Source organism: Aphelocoma coerulescens, chromosome 1, assembly GCF_041296385.1.
Source record: "Aphelocoma coerulescens isolate FSJ_1873_10779 chromosome 1, UR_Acoe_1.0, whole genome shotgun sequence".
Classification (NCBI taxonomy): Eukaryota; Metazoa; Chordata; class Aves; order Passeriformes; family Corvidae; genus Aphelocoma; species Aphelocoma coerulescens.
In genome coordinates this window covers 5686675-5708472 of record NC_091013.1, presented here as the reverse complement: position 1 = coordinate 5708472, position 21798 = coordinate 5686675, and the positions used below count along the sequence as shown (strand labels likewise).

General features: G+C 43.6%; 1 protein-coding gene across 3 annotated transcripts in view; it reads right to left on the bottom strand.

Moving 5' to 3' along the window:
• AGPAT3 (1-acylglycerol-3-phosphate O-acyltransferase 3) overlaps positions 1-7089 on the bottom strand; it is an 84597-nt gene extending 77508 nt beyond the window's left edge. For 2 of the 3 annotated variants that reach the window (XM_069022607.1, XM_069022684.1), the window contains exon 1: positions 6793-7089. The gene's annotated coding sequence lies outside the window, so the exon portion shown is untranslated. The remainder of the gene's footprint in view (positions 1-6792) is intronic. The other variant, XM_069022288.1, reaches the window with a different exon arrangement.
• Positions 7090-21798: the final 14709 nt, after the last annotated feature.

The window sequence follows — 21798 nt, the reverse complement described above, 5'->3', positions numbered from 1 at the left end:
TTACAAGCAAAGCACATTTTTAAAAAAAATAAAAATCCTTCAAATAGAGAGAAGACTCCTCTTATCCCTAAGAATAGAGGGGCTCCAACATTCCGTAACATGACTAACCTCAGGAAGTTGTCTGAGGAACCAGAGGCATCACCTCTGCTGTGACCACCAGAAGGTAAAAACACTGCTCAGGGGTAATTTGGTCACAGTCTCTTCACTGACCTCAGGAAATGAAAACTTTTCTTTCCCTTTGGCTTCAGTCCTCTTGTAATTCAAACCTGGCTGGCTACACGGTTAATAACCCAAGGGCCATCAGCATCAAAGAGATGCAAGAGGAAAAAATTCAGCTCAGACACGCTGGTAAGGAGATCAAGACTTCAGAAAGGTATTGGAGCAAGGGGCCCACAGAAAAGAAGACACTATGCAGCATAACCTTGGGTCAATCAATCACAGCTGCAACTGGGAGATGAGCTCTTGCATTAGGCATTAAAGACGTGTCAAACCTAGAGCTTCTCATCTCTGCTCACATGGCAGAACAACATTCACAGTGAAACCTGCTGGAAGGTTACCTACCTTTATCAAACAAACTGATAATGGTTGTGTTATTTAGCAGTATGTCAGCTGCTATCAAAACTTGGGTCCATAAGCAGTCTAACTTACATCACTACCAGGAGCATGAAAGTTGACCTAGCAAGAGAAGACTGAAGACTGGTAACACTAAAGCATGATATGAATTATGTCAAGAGGAAAGACAGGCTGCTTCTGAACCAGCATGTAAATCACACATTTCCTCCATCATGTTCTCCTGAAAAGACCAAATCTGCATTTAAAGTACCAACAACTTTCAATCTCCAGGGGAAAAAAGAAGCGTTCTTTGTGCAGAGTCAAGCTTCGGCAAATCCTGCAGCAGTAACTACAGACACTGCCTCCCCAAACCATCTGCTGTGGCATTTATAACTCCTGGAAGGGCAGCAGGCAGAACTGGTGGAGGAGGAGACACAAGTATCTCAGCAGCCAAAGCCAGGCTGCACAGGAAAGCTGCAACACTGGTCTGACCCAAACAGGAACTCATGTCCTGGTTATCCAGACCTCCTTCAGCTGGCAGATGCAGCTGCTGTTCATGTAGCAGAGGAAACAGTGGGATCTGCATCCTTGTCAGATAACAGGCAATTAGGAGACCAACCTCAAGTCAAACTAAGCAAGCCCAGGCTGGCAAGGCTCCAGTGGGAAGTGTCTGACCAGGACCTCAGCCCACAAATGAGCAAACTGGTGCTCTGGAGTCAGTCTGAGCAACTCAGCTTTCACATTCAGATGGACATTCCAGATCCCAGCACAGCCGACAGCTCCACACATCTCTTCTCCAAGAAGCGATGCCAGTGACATGGTCAGAGTAATTCAGAACGAGCTAAATGCATCCTTTATCAGGACATGTAGGTTCCACCTTGACCTACATACCCTCACACCACAGATGACCACAGCATCTGCAGAATGTTTTCATCAGCACAGATACAGACAGAAGAAGAGGCAGCAGGACAGGCTCACCCACCCCTTGCTCACACGAGCAGGAGTTCCAGCAGCAGGCCAAGCTGCAAATCCCACTTTCTCAGTACGGCTGGAGACAATGCCGATTAATTGTTTCGCCATCCATACAAAATTACTACAATACTCACTTCATAGGGTTGTCACAAGGATTATTTAACATCTCTGAAGAGCTTTGAAGAAGAAATAGTGGCTATTGTTCTCAGTACCATAGAATTGGGAACTATCTCACATGAATTTTGCATGACTGTGCATGTGTGACAGTTGCAGCACCAATACATTATTTTTCTTCACACAAAAAAAGCGCCTCACAGTAGCTCATTAACTCGGGGCAACATTTTAGTTAGAAATGTATTTTGTTTTGCTTGTTAATATATCCTAAACAGAGATCAACTTTGACTATTTAATTAATAGATTCAGGTGCTGTTTCTAGTCTCTCTTAATTAAGGGAAACACCACGTTTTTTACAAAGAACTCAGTTTAGGCTGTCAGGGCTTCTAGCGAGCACACTGTAATTACCTAAGCAATGCTAACACACAAGAACAACAAGAGGAGAAAAAAAAGGAACCAAAAATGTCACTGAAATCTCATTTCATTTACAGCAAATGAGAAAGTCTGCATGGAGAAAAGCTGCTACACACAGAAAGAGTCCAATGTCATACTGCTTACGCCTGACCATTAAATAGCTCTTAGCATTGATGCAGAACATTGTACCAGTTTAAATAGTTTCTTTTTTCCCTGAATACACAGGAGCCGTTGGATTCTAAACGTTCTTGCAATACACTTGGATCCACCTCATTGGTATAGAAAACTACTACTGTTTCAGTCCAAATGTATAAGGAATCTATATGCCTCCTCTTTCTCATAAAATACAGGGAAATCAACACTTACTTCAAGGATAAGCACTTTCTTTTTCTGTTTTCCTGAGCAGTCTTAAACTCTCGCAGTAATCGCACAATTAGGCAACAAGGTTGCAATCCAGGGCAAAGCTGGTTTGGCAGAGAACACCACCATTTTCACTACACCAAGCTTCAAACGATCTTTAAACTCTTTCGGACATAAACCACATCTTTTGTTTGGAAAGTAAACACCACATTATTGATACTACTGCAAGATAAATGACAGTATTAAGACTAGTCAGCATACCAGCTTTCATTCCTCATCCAAGAGGGAACAGAAAGCTCGTTCTCTTTATTTCATCCTGGCTCACTACAGAGGAACTGGCACCTATGGGTGTACAAAAAATGCAGCATTGCAGCAGCAAGCCTCACAGAGCCTAGGTCCCAAGTTCCCCAATTCCCAGGGGAGGCATGAGCCCAAAATTACATGCTTGCACTGCCTAAAGTAGTATGCCTTAGAATGGCCACAAGGGCAGAGGGGAAAGAAAAAAAAAATTTAAAAAAAAAGAAAAAAAAAGAGAGAGAGATAGAAAAAAGCAACAGGAGCAACTGGGCTATTTTACCAAGAGCAAGGAGATGTACTACCAATTCCTGCTTTCCCCAGGTTTGTCTCATAGAGATCAACAACTTTAGAAAGTTTAAGGTGCCAAGAAGACACTGACCCCCTCACAAAACAGGCATGAAACAGAAAGGACACTCCTGATTGTCTCCTCTGCCCATCAGTCCAGTGGGAAGTATCTTCATGTAACCTGAGCTGTGCATTATTTTGATACCTTCCAGGGAAAAGGCCAGGAAAGCTTTTTCATAATTGCCACCCAGCACTTCCTCGGTCACTGCACTGTCCTAAAACTATTTGGGTTTTACTTGGGTTTACATGCAAAAAACAGCTCCTGTGGCACTCCGTTCCTTCTTAGAACACTGAATACTCACTTGGACAAGGACAACCACCCAAGTCTCCTGCTTCCCAAGACAAACGTCCCATCCAGCACAGTATAACTATACTGTTCAGACAGCTACAAGTACATGCACAGCAGGAGGAGGAGCTGCTGCAAAGGACTGAATCCAAAGGCAGCAGTTGTAGACTGGTCTTTAGAAAAAAGACAGACATTTCTTTCATCTTTGCTTTGACTTGTGTGTAACACTCCTAAGCGTTCATCTCATCACTGTCACGTCTTGCATACTCCTAAATGTGTCCAGACTCACAGGCACAAGGAAATGTTACAGGTAAATCCTAAGTATATACCAATTTTGGAAGCATCAACAAAAATATGTGAGCAAGGGTTTGCTTCCTTTTTAACCATCTGAAATTTGGACCTCTGCAATTAAACTAAGCTGGGTACACCAGCAAATTAAACACTTCCTAGATTATCTTGATTTTGCCTACAGGTGCCTGTGTGCTGGTGATAATCAGTCCCCAACTTAGGTGCTGATTCATGCCTGGAATCCTACCAAGATCATGCATCAGATGGCAAACTGATTTTCATGCAACACATTTAAGAGTATCCTCATCAAGCATGCAGCAGAGGCCTGGGGATTAGTGTTCCTTTTTCTTATTTTATCTTGGTTAATATCATGGGTAAAGAAGAAATTTGGATAATGCCTTCAAATATCTCTCTATTCCTTTTGGTTTTGGTAAAAAAAGATGTTATCAATTACTTGTTAATTGAGGTTAGGAGCTACCCACAAGCAAAAGCTCCCTGGCCCAAACGTGGAATGTGAGCGTAGACAGAGAATACTTATTACTGATGGCTCTGCACCAGAAGGTAGTAGAGCAGTCTGAGAAACAATGAAACCCCAGGTTCTCTTTGGGTTCTATCATTTCTTTAGTTCTTTATCTCCCAGCACTCCAGGTACCTACTGCCAAGTCACCTGGTCTTTGGTAAGGCACCGACTATAACCAGGCTACACATGCACCAACTCAGTATGAACACTAAAAAAAAAACCCACTGAAAGGACATTTTTAGCCACAGCAGATGATAATTAAGTTTCTTCATCAGTACCTTGGCCATTCCTATCAAGAATTATGTTCTCGTAAGCCAAAGAAGCAAGACTGAATGCAAGCTTTCCGGGTCTTTTTTTTCCTTTTTAATTTGCATAGAGTGGAGAAGCAGCCTCCCAAAATTTATGGCTATCATAAATTTAGAATAGGTGAACACATTACAGTTAACAGCAATACTTTATTCACACTGGTTCCCCACAAAATGTAAGCCTCAAATCCAATTATTCTGTAATAGTTTTGTAAATAAACAAACCACCATTTAGGATTTGAAAACAATGCATCTTTCTGCTAACAGAGGCAGAAAGGAAAAAAAAAAAAGCTAGCACAAGACTATGCAATAATTTAATTTTGTAAGAAGATTAAAACAGAGCAGAAAGCTTTAGCTCTGGCTAGGAAAAGAACATATACTTTGTGCTGGTAGAGTTCCCTGTAATTGTAAGTGCAATTTTGTCCGGTTTGTTAATGCACCTCTTCAGAGATAAAAGAAACCACAAGGGGAAGAGGAAACAACATTCTTTTTTTCTGTGCAACATTACCTCAACTAAAGCCCATTCTGATTTCAGCCCTTGTCAGGCACAACTTGAGCACTCTCAGTGGAGCTATCTGCACTGCATTGTTAAACTGCACTACAAAGTTTTGGTAAGTGGTCCTGCCATTTTAATCATGCTCAGCAGGGACAATCTGGTCAGGTGTCTTTCCTGTGCTTGTTGAATTCCAGCTATATTTGGAGACCAACTGTTCTCTGTCCTGCTTTCTCCAATTAACTGTGTGTATAAGGGTGGAGAGGTGAAGGTGGGAATTAGGAGAGAAAGACATGAGACTTTCTTAAGAGCACATAAAAGAGCTCTAAAAAAAGGCTGAAAAACATACTGAAAGTAATGAGCATCATTTTAGTGATGAAGGCTCAGTAACAATAGATGTGAAAGGGAAGAAGACTACAGTACACAGAAACGAACCAAAAGCCAAGGCTCCTGTGAAAGTTACAGAAAACATTAGAACATTTATGTTTAAAATCCAAGGGTCAGAACTGTTCGCAGCACAAGGAGCTCTGTAACAGCCCAATGCTCAACTCCAACTCCATTTAACTTCATCGTCTCCTACACAGCCGCAGTCTTGCAGGAAAATGAATGGAAAACATATGAGTCCTACTGCTTGTAGAATCAAACTTTAAAAAAAAAAAAAAAACATATATCTGAGATTACACTGAACTCCACCCAAACGACCTGTGGGTCAAGTAGAGTCTCAGGTGAAGAGCGTCACCACAAAAGAAACAGTTGCCAACACAAGTGGAGAGCTTCACCGCTCTGCTCCCAAACACGCTTGTCACATCAGCAGTTCACTGAGAGCAAACATGCCATCTTGGACTCCAGCCTACTTCCCTTAGAGCAGGAGAAGGGGAAAGGGCATGAAGTTTATTTTGGACGTGAAATTAATGAGTAAGATAACATGATGAGCTAATAAGATTATTACTGCTTTGAAGAATGAGCACCAAGATTACTGGAAACTCTGACACTTTCCTTTCTCATACCACACCTGCTCTCTCCCTAATCAATGAGGAAATATGAAGATTCTAAGAAGAAAAAATATTGGAGGGGAAGAACATATAAGTGTGGCATCGAACAGGTAACAATCTCAACACAAAAATTTCCATCAGAATACAGTGTATTAAAAGCTCTAAGGGGATAATCAGCGTGCTGATTTATTTAGATGCCTACACATTAGGCTATCGCCTTAATATATCCATGAGCATCCTCTGAACAGATCCAGGCACAACAACATTCCATTTGGTTGCCTCTCTCAGATCAATAGGGTTTGCTCTTCTCCATTTTGCACTCGCAAGCCGTGCACCCAGGTACAGCCCGGCTCTTCCGAAATGGGCTTTCTTTCTTTCTTTTTGTTTTAAGCCGCTCCCCCACTTTTTGCCTATGCATCCATGCATCCATCCTCCCCTCGCAGTCGGCGGGGAGCCGAGCCGCCCTCCTCACGGCAGCGAGCCGCCAGCCTGCGCCTCCCGGGACGGCGTCCATCTCACCCGGGACGGGCAGGATGCGTTCCAGCCGGGACCATTGTGCCCTTCCCCGCACCGCCGCCGTCCCCCCGCCCCGGGTACCACCCGCCGGCGCACAAAGCGCTGCCCCCGCCGGCGGCACCGGCACCGCCGGACCGAGCCGGACTGGGCCCGGCGCGGCTCCTCCCGAGCCGCCGCAGCGGGGGCGGCGCGCCGGGGCCTTTCCGAAGGGGCTCCCGGCCGAGCCCCCGGCGTGCGGCAGCGCCGGGCGGGGGATGCAGCCCCGGCCGCCCAGGCTCCGCCGCCCGCCTCCCCCCCGCATCCCGGTACCCGCGCCTCGCCGGCGGAGCGGCACCAACCTGCAGTCCCCGCCGCCGCCTCCTCCTCCTCGGCAAGAGCCGGAGCTGCCTCTGCCCGCTTCAGCCTCCAGCCCCCGGCGGCGGCGGGCTGGCTCGGCGCCGCTGCCCTCGGGAGGCGGGGAAGGGGCGAGCGGGGCGGGCGGCTGCGGGAGCGTCGCTCATTGAGTGCGGCAGCCCCGGCTGCCGCCGCCGCCGCCGCTCCCCGCAGCCGCTACTTCCTGTGCGGCGATGGTTCAGTTCCTCCCGGGCCGCTGGGGGCAGGAGAGCCGGGGGGCGGAGGAGGAGGAGAGGGGGAAGGTCGGGTCAGATAGCGGGGGCGGCAGCGGCCGCCGCCGCCGCTCCTCCCGCCCGGCGCGGCTCCGCCCCGCAGCGCCCGGCCGGGGCTCCGCGCTGCCCGCGCCGCAGCGGGACGCGATGCGGCGGAGCCGCCCCCCTACGCCCGCCCCGCTCCCGCCCCAGCGCCCATCACCCTGCGCTCTGGTGTGCCCGGTGGTGGCCATGGGGAGATTACCCAGCCCGGCGACGGCAGTGCGGCTCCCCCGCAGCCCCACCGTTCTCCCGGGGCCGCTCACCGGAGACATGTTTCTGGCTCCCGCCGCTGCCCCCGGGGAGCGCGGTCCGTGTGCCCGCCCGGCAGCGCATCCCGCGGCACGCAGGGAGGGAGGGATGCAGGGAGGGAGGTGCCCGCGGGCCCGGCCCCGCCGCAGCCGCCCCGCGGGGCTGGGAAGGAGCGGGCGGCCGCCGGCAGGGCTGAGCGAAGCTCCCGGGCACGGGGGATCTGTGTGGAAGAAAGGCGGAGATGGAGCCGTGGGGGCTGGATGACGGAAACTCTTAAGTAAGGCAGGAAACGGGCACGTAACGGTGTTAATAAATGGCACAGTCCCGGGGCGGGATGGAGGAGAAGCGATGGAGGGAGCGGGGGCCCGGCTGCAGACACTCCATGCGCTGTAAATCCATGCCCTGCCAAGGACCCCACGTGTGGAAGCGCTCCGTGAAAGGAACAGAATGTCACCTGGGCTATTGATTGTTATTTGATTGGTACAAATGTGACACCAACAGACTGACAGTGTCTTTGTGTTCCTACATATAAAGGAGCAGGTCAGAACACATCAAAGGCAGTACAAGTTCGGTCCGTTTTTCAGAATAAGTTTTAAAAGATGATGATTTCGTTTGTAATCTTATTCGTTCTCTTCAGGGTGTGACAGGACTGCATGCAGGGTCTGTCCTGGCCGGAGAAATTCAACATGATGAGGCTCTTGTGGGCGATAATGAATTGGTATAGGCAGTTTTTTGTCTTTCATCTTTCTTGGATGCAGCATGGGAAGTGTCAAAGCTTGGAAGTCAAAACCTTTTCTTAAAAAAAAAAACAATAAAAGTAGTTAAATCGGAACAACATTTTAAAATACCAGTGTCTGGCGTTATCCTTCAAACACCTTACTGATGCCACTAAATAATTAGGTATAATCTCCAAGATGGTGAATGCTTGCAGCTCTTAAAGCTTTTTCTTCAAGATTACGTATGTTCATTATGTCTGAAAGATAGTTCCAAAATAATAGATTTTGAGGAGATTAACATTAGGCAGGAATGTGAAAAGAGAGGGTCATAGTGCTCTGTAAATCTTCACAATAAGGCAAATGTTGCCCTCAGCAGCTATGGTAGACCTATGTAAAAAAAAGTGTGTTTAACTGTGGTTTAGGTTCCAAATGTCCTCCCTCTTTTGCCTGTGATATATGACATTCAGAACATAACTCAATCTACTTTAGAAAAGTAAACACAAGGAATATCTAAATATTTATGTTCTGTGTTTAGTTGAAGTGCCATTAAATCCCTTTATTGCTGTGCTTTTACTACCATCACGGAACTCTCAACTGGTTTCCAGTTGTAGTAGGAGGCAGAGATTCTGCCCTTAGGTCAGGTGGGTGTGTTGCTTTTCCTTACCTCTCTCTCCTCCAGCACAACCTGTTCCTGGCAGTTCTGATCAGCCCCATCTAATGATGCTCAGCCCACGCTGGCTTGGCCAACCACAAAACCTTTGGCTGGTCTCCTGTGCTGCTGTACCTTTACAGGAGGCTGCCATAAATTGCAGCAGCCTCCCTGGCCTTCTGAAGAACATCCCAGGTGTATTTCAATCTTTCCATGGAATGGAGATGGGACAAAGGCACTTTAGCCTTCCTCTGAGGGTCCCAGTGCTGAGCATCCTGTTTGTCTTCATTTTCCACACAGGTAGCACACAGGTATTTGCAGCTCATTTTTTTCTGCAACTTCTGGGTTTGGACAAGGATGCTCATAGAATAGTGCTTCAATTTTTTTCTCTGCGTGAACTTTAGTGTACCTCACAAGTCGTTTTCTAGATAAGAAATAGCTCATTCAGAGAAATGATCTCATAGAAGTAGCTCATGGCAGTTTGACTGCAGAAACAGAGCATGATGTAATTCTTCAGTCAGAAAAATACTCAGATGCTATCACCAACAGGAGGACAGTTAAGCTTGCCTGACCTGGTTCTGGTCTACCCAAATTTTAACTACAGCAAAGTGTAAATTCCCTGTATTATTATATACTGGCAGCCCTACTTTGCAGTGCTTATTGTGTGCAGTGAGAGTGTTGGGCATGTAATGATGAAAGGATCCAGACTAAAATCTGAAAGGATGGTGTATTCATGGGGTATTTTATCATGAGACAGATAAAGAAGAGAGAAAGAAAAGGAAATACATTTAAAGTTTAGAAATAAAAATGTTGAATACAAAAACAGCATTTTAAAACATCCCCAAAGGTAGCACTTACGAAGTTTGCCAAGAAGTGAGTTCGCACCTTCCTGCTAAGCTGTGTTCTCACATCTTCTGGCAAATTACATCTTCTCTTCCTCAGCACTTAAGAGAGCTCTGTGAAGTTCTGGCCATTACCTCTGGAATGAAACTGAGAGCAACTCTCCTGATATTTATCCATTATCATCCCCAGGCTTAAAATGAGCTCTTCCATGGAAAAGTTTGCTGTGTGCATGAAGGAAGATTTCAAATAAAGCACTACTAACCTTTTCAATTGAGCAAAATGCACTTAACACATCAAAGCAGTTGAAATCTACTTAAGAGCAGCTATTTCAGAGAACCCCAACAGGTCTGCAGGGTATCCTGGAAAGAAAGTCTCCTGCATTGATCTTCACTTATCAATTTTTCTGAAAGCATGAATATAATCAGAAGCAGATTTTCTCTGCACCTGAAGAGACTCTCTTAGTTTTTCAAATGTACTCCTTTGTACCCATCTCACCTGCCATAGCCCCTCCTTCCCCAGATCTCATTCTGGCTTCTCCAACCATTGGTTAGAACTCACTGGAGAATGTTTCCATGTTAGATTTCAGTATGAGCTGTGTCTATGGCATGTTCAACACCCGGGTGCAAAGGCAGCTCCTCATTGTTTCCAGTTAAGTGCTGAGAAGCCCCAGTTCCCTTCTGGACTGAGCAGAATGCAAGCAACCACTTGCATGTTGGTACAGCAGGTCCTGCACGAGCTGCTGAAAGGTCAAGGAGACTTGAAGCTGACACTGAACTGGGGCTCATCTGTTCTTAAAAATTCAGGGGTGCTCCAGCAAGCACAGATACACAGCTTTGTGTGAAAGCACAACAGCAACAATACTGTCATTTTCTAATGCTGACATACCCTGTCCTAAATTTCAGCTCTAATTAATTGAAGGTTTTAACAAAAAACACATGCTGACACAATACATTAACGTGCATGTGATACAGAAGATGGAGAAAGCCAGAATTCATCCCCCGAAGTGGTTGATACTTTAAATCCAGCCTAACTGAATATCTACTTAGCTTACCAAATGTTCAGTGGTGCCTTACACTCATTACTGCAATATTCCCTGCTTTGCTGTGTTCTTGGCAGTGTTGTGCTGTTGATAATGACAAAGGAACAGAAACCTGTACTATGAGCACAGCTTTCTACCAGTTACCTGAAAACTAACTGCTGTTAGAGCTGAAATTTCTTAATGCATAAAACTTTTTCTTTCCTATGGGGAAGTGTAGTCAGCTTTCATTTGGCCATTTTTGAGTTACACAAGCATTAAAAAAAGTCCTATCACCATAATTACAAAGACTTCCAGCATGGTGGAAGAAATGATTAGAAACAAAAATGCTGCAAGCTATAAATACATATATAGAGGGCATTTCAGAAGGGACTGCTCATTTGGAGTGCCTGTGTGTACTTCAAGGGCCCAGCTTTTCTAAAGCTGTCGAGTTTGTATAAACAGTTCCCTTCCAGATGTCTCTGTTATATATATGCTTGTTATTTTTTTTCTCTCTCCCCTCTCAGATTTAGCGTTGGCTCCATTAGGAATGAACTCAGAAAGTCTGATAGACAGAGTTGCTTATGAGACTGGGACACAGGAATTCCTGTTTTAGGAAAGCCAGATGATTTTATCCAGAGGTGACATCCCTAGATTTTCATTTCCATGTGCATTGTTTAAGAAACTTCAGGCAACTAAGCAGAATTTAAGCAGGAAATGTAGGCACCTCTGTGAGTTGGGAGGCATATAAGGCAGCTTAAATTCCTTTTGTGCACTTTAGACACCTAAGTGCTTAGCTGCCGTTGTGGTTGGAAATGGACTTTAAATCATATTAAATCCTAGTGTAGTTTAATTTGGATTTTCCTGATGCCTTGTACATTTCTTTGAATGAAATCCCAACAAAACTACATATTGCCAGCAACAGATAAGTATGTGTATATGCTGTACTTGTCTGCATCTTTTAAAAGGGTGATGAAGTTTAAAAAAATAAATCAAATGTGAGGTAATGTTAAACTGTTTCATTGGGCAGAAGTAAGGAAAATCAAAGTAAGGAAAATCAGTAATGTCTCTTTTCCATTGGAAAATTAATTCTATGTCTTTACAGAAGAGTCTTCCAATACAAAAATCACATGATGCTGGGAAATAGGTCATGCTGCTCAGCGAAGAACAAAACCTTGCACAATACAAACACACAATGCACATTTTGCTGTAACTACAATCCCTACACTTTCCCTCAAAATTTCATTTGTTGTCTTTGGATGCCCTGAGGTGAATTTTAGTTCTGTTCTTCTCACACGGCACTTGGAGCTAAACCAAACACCCTTGATTTATACTGAAATTGCATATTTTTGCCTGTCATCTAGGAGCTTTATTTTGTACATCTTTTTAAGGAGAAAAAGTACCATTAATGTTAGTGGGAGTTCTTCTGTACAAAGAAAGCAGAATCACAGTCCTTTACATAATTGAATCGGAGGAAATGCTGGAAAAATACTGTTTTGGTTCAACCCCTCATAGCAGTATATATTCACTCCCTCTCTTTGCAGTTTGTTTTCAGCCTCAGCAGCCTGAGCATGGCTCACTGTCCCAGCCAGGCCTGTATCCCACTGGTAACACAGGCAGCCCAGTGAGTGTAAACATCTGTACTTTAGATGCTGAGTGGGAAATGAATCCAGCACGTGCTGAGTTGTGTGGCTGCAGAAGTGTGGATCTGGAAGGGACCCTGGAGATCACTTAGCCCAGTGCTCATTTATCTGGTCCAAGTGCTACATAAGCACTTCAGATAAAATTAAGGGGTCTTGAAATGCACCCACACAGGTTTCCATTTTCCAGTGGAAAGCCTTGGGTTCAGCTTTGAGTGACTCTTTACTTGGTTTCCTTTAAAGAACTGATTTTCTTGCTTGTTTGATCCTGAGTTTTCATGTCCATCAACCACCTTCTGACAGATTATGAGGTGTGCACAGTCCCCAGATCACAGAGTTCACCTATAGAAAACATCTCTACGGAAAAGAAGAATGGGGTAATGAAAACCCTACTAAACACACATGGTCAAGGAAACAGAGCTGAGTTCACTGGGGATTCTTAATTCTGAATTTCCTGGTGTTTGCCACAGACACAGGAAATTGATTTGACGGTGTTTGAGTCTCTAAAGTAATTCTGGAAGCTTAGTCAATTGATTTCCCTTTGCATTGCTGGAATGGTGGATCTGAGCCAAAATGTGAACACAAATGAGGTCCCTCAGCTTTGGGAATGCATCAGGAGAGGTTCTCTGCCAGCCACAGTACCTTGCTCTCTAGAGGCACTCTCACACTGCTCGGTTTTGCTGTGTTTTTAGTGGTGGTCAGCACTGCAGGCAGCACCTCCAGATTTACAGCTGAGGGTTGACAAACCAATGTGCCTATTCCATGCACTGCTCCAGCAAAAACTTCTCCTCTCAGAGATAAGCTGTCTCTTCTGGTTTTGGCCAGAGCTGCTGGCAGGCTGCCCTGTTGTGTATAAACATGTAAACCACAAAAAGATAAAAGACTGCAGTGTGCCAGATCCCTAATATAGATGAAAACTTGATTTTTACCTCTGTGTGGAAGAAGTTGCCTTTTCCTGGCTTTGGAAGCATTTGCAGTTCATTAAGCTGCTGTTACATGGAAGGGGATGTGCTTTCCCACAATGGTTTTGATTTACTTCAAAATGCTTTTCTGGAGTAATTGATTGCTTTTCCAGCCTGAAACTCAATAAGCATGGTTTTAAAAGGGCAAAGATTTAGTGGTGCTGCAGTCTGCACCATAAATCTCTGTTGATTTATTAATGAATGGATGAGGCCAGAAATGATCGTCCAATATTATCTGTCATCATTGTTTACAATCCCTGATTTATGGACCTGACTCCTTGTTTTCTCAGGTGTGGTTTGGTGATGCTTGTGGAGTCAGACTGGCATTGTGACAATATATCCGAGAGGAAAACCACACCCTACTTGTGCCATCAGTTAATGTTGTAGGTACAGGTGCAAGATAAGCCCCCAAGCTCAGGTGGGAACAGGTAAGCAGGTGGTGGCAACATTTCTGTTAGTCAGGCTTATTTGTATGGTTTTCTGTATGTGTTAATCGCTAGACATTGAGTAATCTTCCCCAGACAGTGAAATGAAAATTGAATGTCACGCTATCTGTTTGGTCTGTACATCTGTTACTGGTGCTTTGGTTTGCATAATAGTGGTGAATTTTTGTGCAGTTTAGAGTACATGCCTATTTTTTTGCAGATTTCAGTGTCATTGTCACATTTCTGAGGCTAAGTGGAGAAGAGAAAGGAGCCAATGGACATCCCTCCCTGCAAGAGTGTGAAAGGCATTTGTAATTCCCACAGCCGTAGAAATCCCATGGCTGATGAATTGCTGCTTCAAAATCTACATTCACAAAACACAAGTTTGGAGAAATGCCAGTTCCACGGTTGTGTCACAGCCTGGACTTGCCAGAGCTGGGAATGATAGTAGAGTATGGCAGATTTGGTGTCATCAGCAGTGCTTCAGCATATCTACAGTTGGGAAGAAACGTCTGGATGTATCTGTGTCAGAAGAGAAAAGCAGCAATTACTGATAGGGAGTCTCTGAGACACATCCAAGTGCATCATCACATGAAGCAGACTGTCTCCTCTCAGATGAAAAAAAAACAACCAAAACCCCAAAGCAACCATATTTGAAAGAACCAGGGATTCTTCAAGCTCTGGTAAGTGTAAGGCACAGTAACCAAATGCCCAAGTAAAGGAATCTGCTGGAAAGGAAATGGACAACTGGTGCTTCCCAACTTTCCTATGGGAGATTGGGGCTGCAAAACCCTGTTATCATTGTACTTGCTCCTATGCATACACTGAGAATGAAGAGGTCATTATAGCAAACTAAGAGTGGGACTGCTAGTCTGGAGTCTGGATTAGAAAATGGCCCTTAATGCAAACATTTTCTGGTCGGAAATAGGAAATCCATTATCCAAGTGCAAGAACTGTGACTGACTTCACAGTGAGATTTATACCTCTGTGAAATCACATACATATATGTCAGTATTTAGAGGATTCGTGGAAGAAACACTTCCCATTGTAAATGAGAGAATGAATTTGAGGAACTACAAAACACTCTTGTCAAGACAGAAAAAAAAGTTACCTTCCGGTAGCTTGTTTTTAAATTGTTTGCTATGGATAATCTGTTGGTAAAAACATAGATGACATTTCAGAGCTCAAGCCAAGCAAATCCAAAGCAACACAGAGGCAACAGATTTTGAGCAGAGAAGCATCATGGCAAAGATCTGACTTCTCTAGTAACACCCTGTGAATCACTGTGAGGGCAAGGACAGGCAGAAGGGAACAGGAGGCCAGCTGAAACCATCCCAGGAAATCTCTGTGCAGTACCAACTGAATCAAATCAAAGGGACGAGCGGATATGTGCAGACCTTCCAGAAGTGTATTAGCACTCCAGAAGGGAAGTGGTAGATTTGACATGGCATTTGGTATTTGCCAGGAGATGCCAATAAAGGCACTGCAAGGAGCAAAGGAAATTCCTCTTCTGTAACACACCTGCAAGACACACAGTCTAAGAACAGAGACCTTTTTTGTATAGCTCTATTTACAAACCAGGATTCATCAAATTATCACTTGAGAACGGAAAAGTTTCTAGTGAGAAGCTGCATGACAAAGTTCACTGTCCCAGATGTGGAACCTCAATCAGCCTCACCAAAAACCACTGAGAGGAAACTGAGCTTCTGAAATCAGCACAGGAGATACACACAGATGTGCTGCTTCACACGTTCTCCAGGATGAGGGACCAAATCAACCCTCACTAAAGGCACAGAAGCCTTGGATTCAGCAATGCTGTGCTGCACTGGAGTATTGGAAAACTGCTGCTGCTTGCTTCTTGTTTTTTCTGAAACACAGTCTTGGGCAAGACTCCCTGACAACAATAACAACAACAACACATATTCCCTGATGAGTGGCTTTTGGGATGAGACACAGCTTGTACATGTTTCTGCTGTCAGCAGAGCCTCGGGAGCCCTGCTGCTTACAGACTTTTTGCAGGCTTGGATATCAGGGGACTTCCCACCAGGAGCTGCAGCATTCCCATGTGGCAGTGTGAAGTGCAGGGGCTGGTGCCTCTGGGCACTGGGAGACACTGGGCTGTGCCAAATGTGGGTGCAGGTAGAGCCAGGAGACAGGGGTTAACTCCAGACACTTACTGCCACACAACAGTCACCAGTGTGCCTGGAATGGGTGCTTGGAACTGAGAAACTGGAGACAGCCACGTAGTGTGTGCACTATTTATTTTCAGTTAAGGTCTGGAGGAGAAGGAAAATAACAATTTTGCTTAAATTATGCATCTTGTATCATAGTATTGCCTTGCAGTAAGCATTATGGGCATTCATCAAGAAAGAGTAATATTCCATTTGTTTGTGGTGCATTTAAGCAACGAATATTTATACTTGTATTGCAACTTTATCTTCTAACTATAGCTATGAGAAGTTCAAGCATTTTTGCACCAAATTCATTTGTCACTGATGGGAGGAGGTTGCCATAAATACATTAATTACTAACTGATAGACTGCTACAAAGAGAAGGTGGTTATATCTAAAACAAGCCTAGAAATACAGATGTCTCCAACACAGCATCTTTAGAATTTGCTGCCTTCAGTGATACCAAGAGCTGAAATTTCCAAACTTGTCTCACTGGCTGCATGACCCTCGAAGAGTGAAAGAAGCAGTGTGCTATGGGTTTGCTGCAATTGTATTGTCATCTCAACAGAATTCCATATCATCAAAACATGAAACAGGTAAAAAAAGTGAATACCTGCAAAATATTAAAATCAGCAGCTGTTCAGTACTAGAATAAGTGCATTTGAAAGATTTTCTTACCCAGTGATTGAATAAAGCCTTGGCAAATTCTAAAAATATTCAGAAGTCCAATTACTTGAGGAATCAGAACATCTGAAAAATACTTTCTGAAGCTTTTAAGTTAGAGGAAAGGAGTGAATAGTCATTTGTTTGTCTAATAATTTAAATGCAGGCAGGTTCCAGAGAAGGTTCTAGGCAAATACATAACAGATGTGAAATACTGACTTCCCACATATTTTTCAGTTTCATTCTTTATCAAAAGTGCTTGGCACGAATTCATATCAAATTAAGTTCCTTTTTTTTTTTACTGTCATTATATCACTCAGCACATTAGGAATGCAAAAATTAAGCATTTGGATAGATGTACGTTAGAGCAGGTAGTTAATTTAGTAAGTATATACACAGATCTTGTTTGCAAGAAAAAATCTGACAGTGTAAAATTATATATGATTGCAAAACAACCTGTTTTAATGGCTTTAATGCAATAATAACCAACTTCTCCAAATGAAAATAGCAAAAGGATGAAGGGCCAAAAAAACCAGCTTAAGATTGATTATATAAATCAGTGAATATCCAACTATGCCTTAAATCATGATTGAAGTGAGTATGGATTCGAAATTAGAATTCTTGGGTACTACAATTTCCAATCCATTAAAAGCTTTTGCCTCTGAGAAAGGGATTTTTTCCTCATGCAGAATTTGAAATAGGAATATTCCTTGCAGCAGAGCTTTTAAAACTCTAGCTGTTGAAATGTAAATATGGGATACAGGCACACACACAGCCCTGAGAATATGCAGGTACATTTTGCCTGGCTCGCAGCTGCCCAGTTACTGTTCAAGAGAGAAAAAACATGTATTTAAGTGTCAACAAAACACAAAGGAGAAACAAATCCTTCTGGCTTGGAACCCGAAACAAACAGACAAAAAAATCCTAATGTCACAGATCAGGCTGCTTTTGTTGCTTGAGTGCACAGACCAGCTTTCCAGTCACAGGACTAACTGAAAGTATGAGAAAGGAAGAGAGCAGAAATTAATATCTGGATTTTCTTTTTTTCCATTCAACAAGATATTACCTCCTTACAATATATTCCATCCACCACACAGCTTACAGAACAAGTACTGATGATTAGAGTGTTTCATAAGACAGTCTGAACATGGGTTTTTGGGAAAAGCTATAAAAGTTGCCATTTCCAACTGGGAGGCAGCTCATTAGAAGGCATGAGATCAACTCAAATTATGCCAAGAGGGAGAAACAAGAAGGCAAAAAGATCCCAAGGTAGGCTGTTATAAGTATGGATTATTTGCCTTGCTTTAAATTTAAGGCATATTTAACAAAGGGGATGCTTTCTGTTACTCCTTGGAGACTTTAAAAATAAATCTACTCTGCTTTCTGTAATTTTTCCTTGGTTTTAATTGCTCAGGATTCCTGGGTTCTGCTGTGGTAGCAGTCATTAAATCAGCGACTGATGCACCAACATCTCAGTGTTTATTTACCTACCTCTGGACTTGGTTAGAGGTAGGTAAACAGGCTTTCTAGGTTTTAGTAGGTGTTAATTATTTGATTGTAAAGCACGGTGAGGCATCTGTGCCTGAAAAAACGCCTCCTGTGCCTTTCGAGTGGCTTCTAAGTAAATCCTCCCACTTCTCCCCAGTGGGGCAGCCTCACTAGTTAAGTGGAAAGGCAATCCTAAATTCACTCAAGGATGTTGAGTGTACTGAACCCACCCTGCCCTTCATTTCTAGCTGCTGCCAACTGGCTTCTCTCACCAAGCAGTGCCCCACAGCCCTGGCCACAGTCCTTACAGACAGCCCTTGTTTTTTGGGAAGGGGGGAAAACAGACGCTCTAACCATGGATGTCTGCATGAAGGGGATTTTTTACCTTCCTTTAGCTGGTTTTTACTCAAACTTGCTCCTTGGCATTGACTGTGACTAGGAGGTGCAGCAGGCTTGGGTGGCTTGGGTTTGGGTTTTTAATAGGTTTTCAAAGCTTCACCAGCAATGTTGGACTATCAAGTGCTGTACCTGTGTAGGGAGTTTAGGGCCATCACCATCAGATGATGCAGAAGAGAGTTTTCCTTAAGTTATGCTTTTAAATGTCATCAAGATAAGGGAAAATTCCTGCAGTCTTGAATTAAAGGTTTTTTACACTCACTGTCTCGAGACCATAAGCATTTATGATCGTAATTGATAGACACACTTAACTATTGCCTTTGCAGCATTAAATTTTACAGCTGCTGCTTGCAAAATCTGCTGTTCAAAGTAGTCTGAATTTATTAAGTCAAGGGTTTAAGGGTAGCTTCTCTTCAGAAAAAAAAAAAAAAACACACAAACAACAAAACCAATCAAAACCCAGCACTACAGCCAGAAAACCAGAAACAATTAAGACAGGTCTTAAGAAATCTTAATACAGTGTAATTGCCTTGTCAGGGAGAGGAAGGGAATGTCATGTTCATGTTGCTTCCTCTTCCCCTAAATCAAGAAGTGGAATTAAGTGAAGCTGATGCAATCAGGGCTCTGATTTGGCTGTGGTTGTGCAGCTGTGTCAAGCAGTGGCAGCTCTAATCTCTACCTTGCCATGACACAGCACAGGCTGTGCAGGAGGCAGCTCCAAGGAGCTCTCCAGTACAACTCTCTCCACAGAAAATTTCCCCCCTTCTCCCTTTCTTTCTTCTCCATTTTGCCTACACTAAGCACTTTTCATGGTAGTGTTATATCCTATAATTTGTCAGAAAATATGCAAAAATATTTACAGTAAATCCACACAGTATATGGCAGTTTTGTTGCCATTTCCCTAAATTCACCCACTAGTTAAAATCAAGATAAAGTCCACATTAAATGCAAGGGCAAAGGATGCTTTCTGAGCACCAATGTCCTCCCAAATTCAAGGTGCAGAGGAATGAGTTACAAGGAGAGGAGGGCAGGGAAGTGGCCTCAGCAGCCAAAGGGAGAAGTTGGTGTTTTGTCTTGTGGGGGTGACCAGAGGCCCACATGCTGAGGGAAGGTGGTCTGGGGAATTCTGCACAGCCAGAAGTCATTATCAGGAAGCAAATAATAACTGATGAGACACTTGATCAAAAAGAGAGGAAGGTGGTGTGGGATAAAAGTGTTGATGATTGCAAGAAACTGTGAGACAGTGACATCTCCTTTCAAACCAGCAATCTGACCACCCAAGAGAGGTGACTGGTGTTGCAGAGTTCACTCTGTGACACCAATATCCTTCCCAAGACAAACAGAGGGACCACAGAAGTCCTGCTCTCCCTCTCCTGGGGCTGAGCCTCATGGTGTAAGTCAGATCACACAAACTTCCAAGGCCACTCAGCTCCACTGGTGCATACCAACATCAGCCTCACGTGACATTTGCCAAATTTCAGGACTTTTGAGGAATTTGGAGGCTACTGAATGAAAATAATTTCTGAATTAGGAGCAGGAGTGCAGACAGCCACAAGCTCTGGAAGCCATGCACACCTAGCAAATGAGGGACTCAGTTCTGATGCTCCAACTTGCATGTAGACAGAAACCTGTGCAGTCAGAGTGGCTTCATTGCAGCTGAAGGAGACCCTGTCCCCAGAGGAAGTAAACCTGACTGAATTATTCAGGAGGGCAACGTGGTAACAACTAATGGCAAAGAAGAACCACCAAATAAACATTGGTTTTGCAAAAATTCATGTCTGAAGAGAAATTTAACCAAGGCACCAAGGGCATGACAGAAGAATGTCTTTTTTTCTATAAATCAGCACTTGATGACTGGGTAATAGATGAGATTTGGGATTTCTTAAGTAGCTCAGCCTGTTTAGCTTAATAAGGAAAGAGTGATAATTACATGATAGGCTGTAAATATCTATCTACAGGGGACCAGAAATCTGATTAGTGAGGGCTCTTCCACCTACCAAACAAAAAAGTCCAATTGTCTAGATGAAGCTGTAAACTCAAACTAAAAATGACATGCAAAGTCTGAAATGTGAGGGTAGGTGACTATTACCAAGCTACACTAATGCTGAACTTCCCATTTCTTGAATCCATTAGAAAGCTGTATCAATGGCTATGGTGGATTTCCTACTCCTGATAAAATTAAAACTAAAAAACCAAAAGTTATGTTTGTTTGTTGTTTTGTTGGGGTCTTCCCCCCCCCCCCCCCCCCAAAATACGTGGTTTTAACAAGATTTTTAGGTAAGTGTTGTAGACATGTTCACCCTACATAATCAAAACTCCATGTGATTTATAATCTGCAAATCCCTCTTTTGTGCAAACTCATCTTTTCAAGGTGCTTAGCAGGGTTTATCACAAGTTAAAGGAGTAAATTTTGGTGGGAACTGCTTTTCAAAATATTGGTAGCCCTCTAGCATGGCATCCTCATGGGATCCTCACTTTGAAATCACAAATGTGTGTGAGAAAATGACCCAGAGCTATGCAGAGCAGCACCAGTAAAATGGCAATGTTCTGGAGAGATTTTTCTCAAGAATACCTAAACAGAAAGAAACTGAAATGATTCAAAATACAAAGAGAAATATCTGCAGTTGAAATTAACTGTCACATCCATCAAATCTTGGATTTAAGCCTGGCACTTTACTAAGCAAGAATTGCTTCCAGATTTCCACCAGTCACAAATTGACAGTCTGGGCTAAACAGACCATAATGTGAGCACTAAGAGAATTTTGATGAAATTGGACAAAGGGTGAAGAGAATTCCAAAAGCTCCACATCTGGTGGTTTAGAAAAAGAGAAGTTTTAGCAGAGAGTCGCTTCATCCAGACCTGGTATAAGTGAACACACCTCTGGCCTCCTGTGGATGGTGCAGCCACACACTGAGATGGACCAACAGCACTGCAAAGTCACAGTGTGAACCTCTCTGGGATCTGCCTTCAGTTTTAAAAAATCAGAGCAGAGATCCAATAAAAGAACATTTCTGCCCCTATTCTCCCTCTCCATCCAAGGCACATAGAAGAACTTTGCTGCAGAGTCTGGAGCCCAAGGGTTTGGGCAAATATGAGTGACCATCACTGGGATATGAATTGTATGTCCACATATAAAAAGAGACTACCAAGACAAGGAGAGAATTCCTTAGGTTATTTCCACACCTTATTTTTGTAGCTTTTCAGAACAGCAGCAGAGTTTAGCCACTCTTAACTAACCTAAATAGCCTTCTTCTTAACATGGTTTAGGTCAAAAGCTAATTGCTTTTGTTTGGGATTTTTTTTTTGAAGAAGGGATTTCACATCTGAATTTTAGGGATACTGATCTGAAATCTCAGATTGAAGTCACTCTCCATGAGATTTGCTTCCAGACTTGAGGCATTATTGATTGTGTAGCAGGTTTAAAATGAAATTAAATGCAGTAATTTGCCCCCAGGAAAATTGTGTACAAAAGAAGAAAA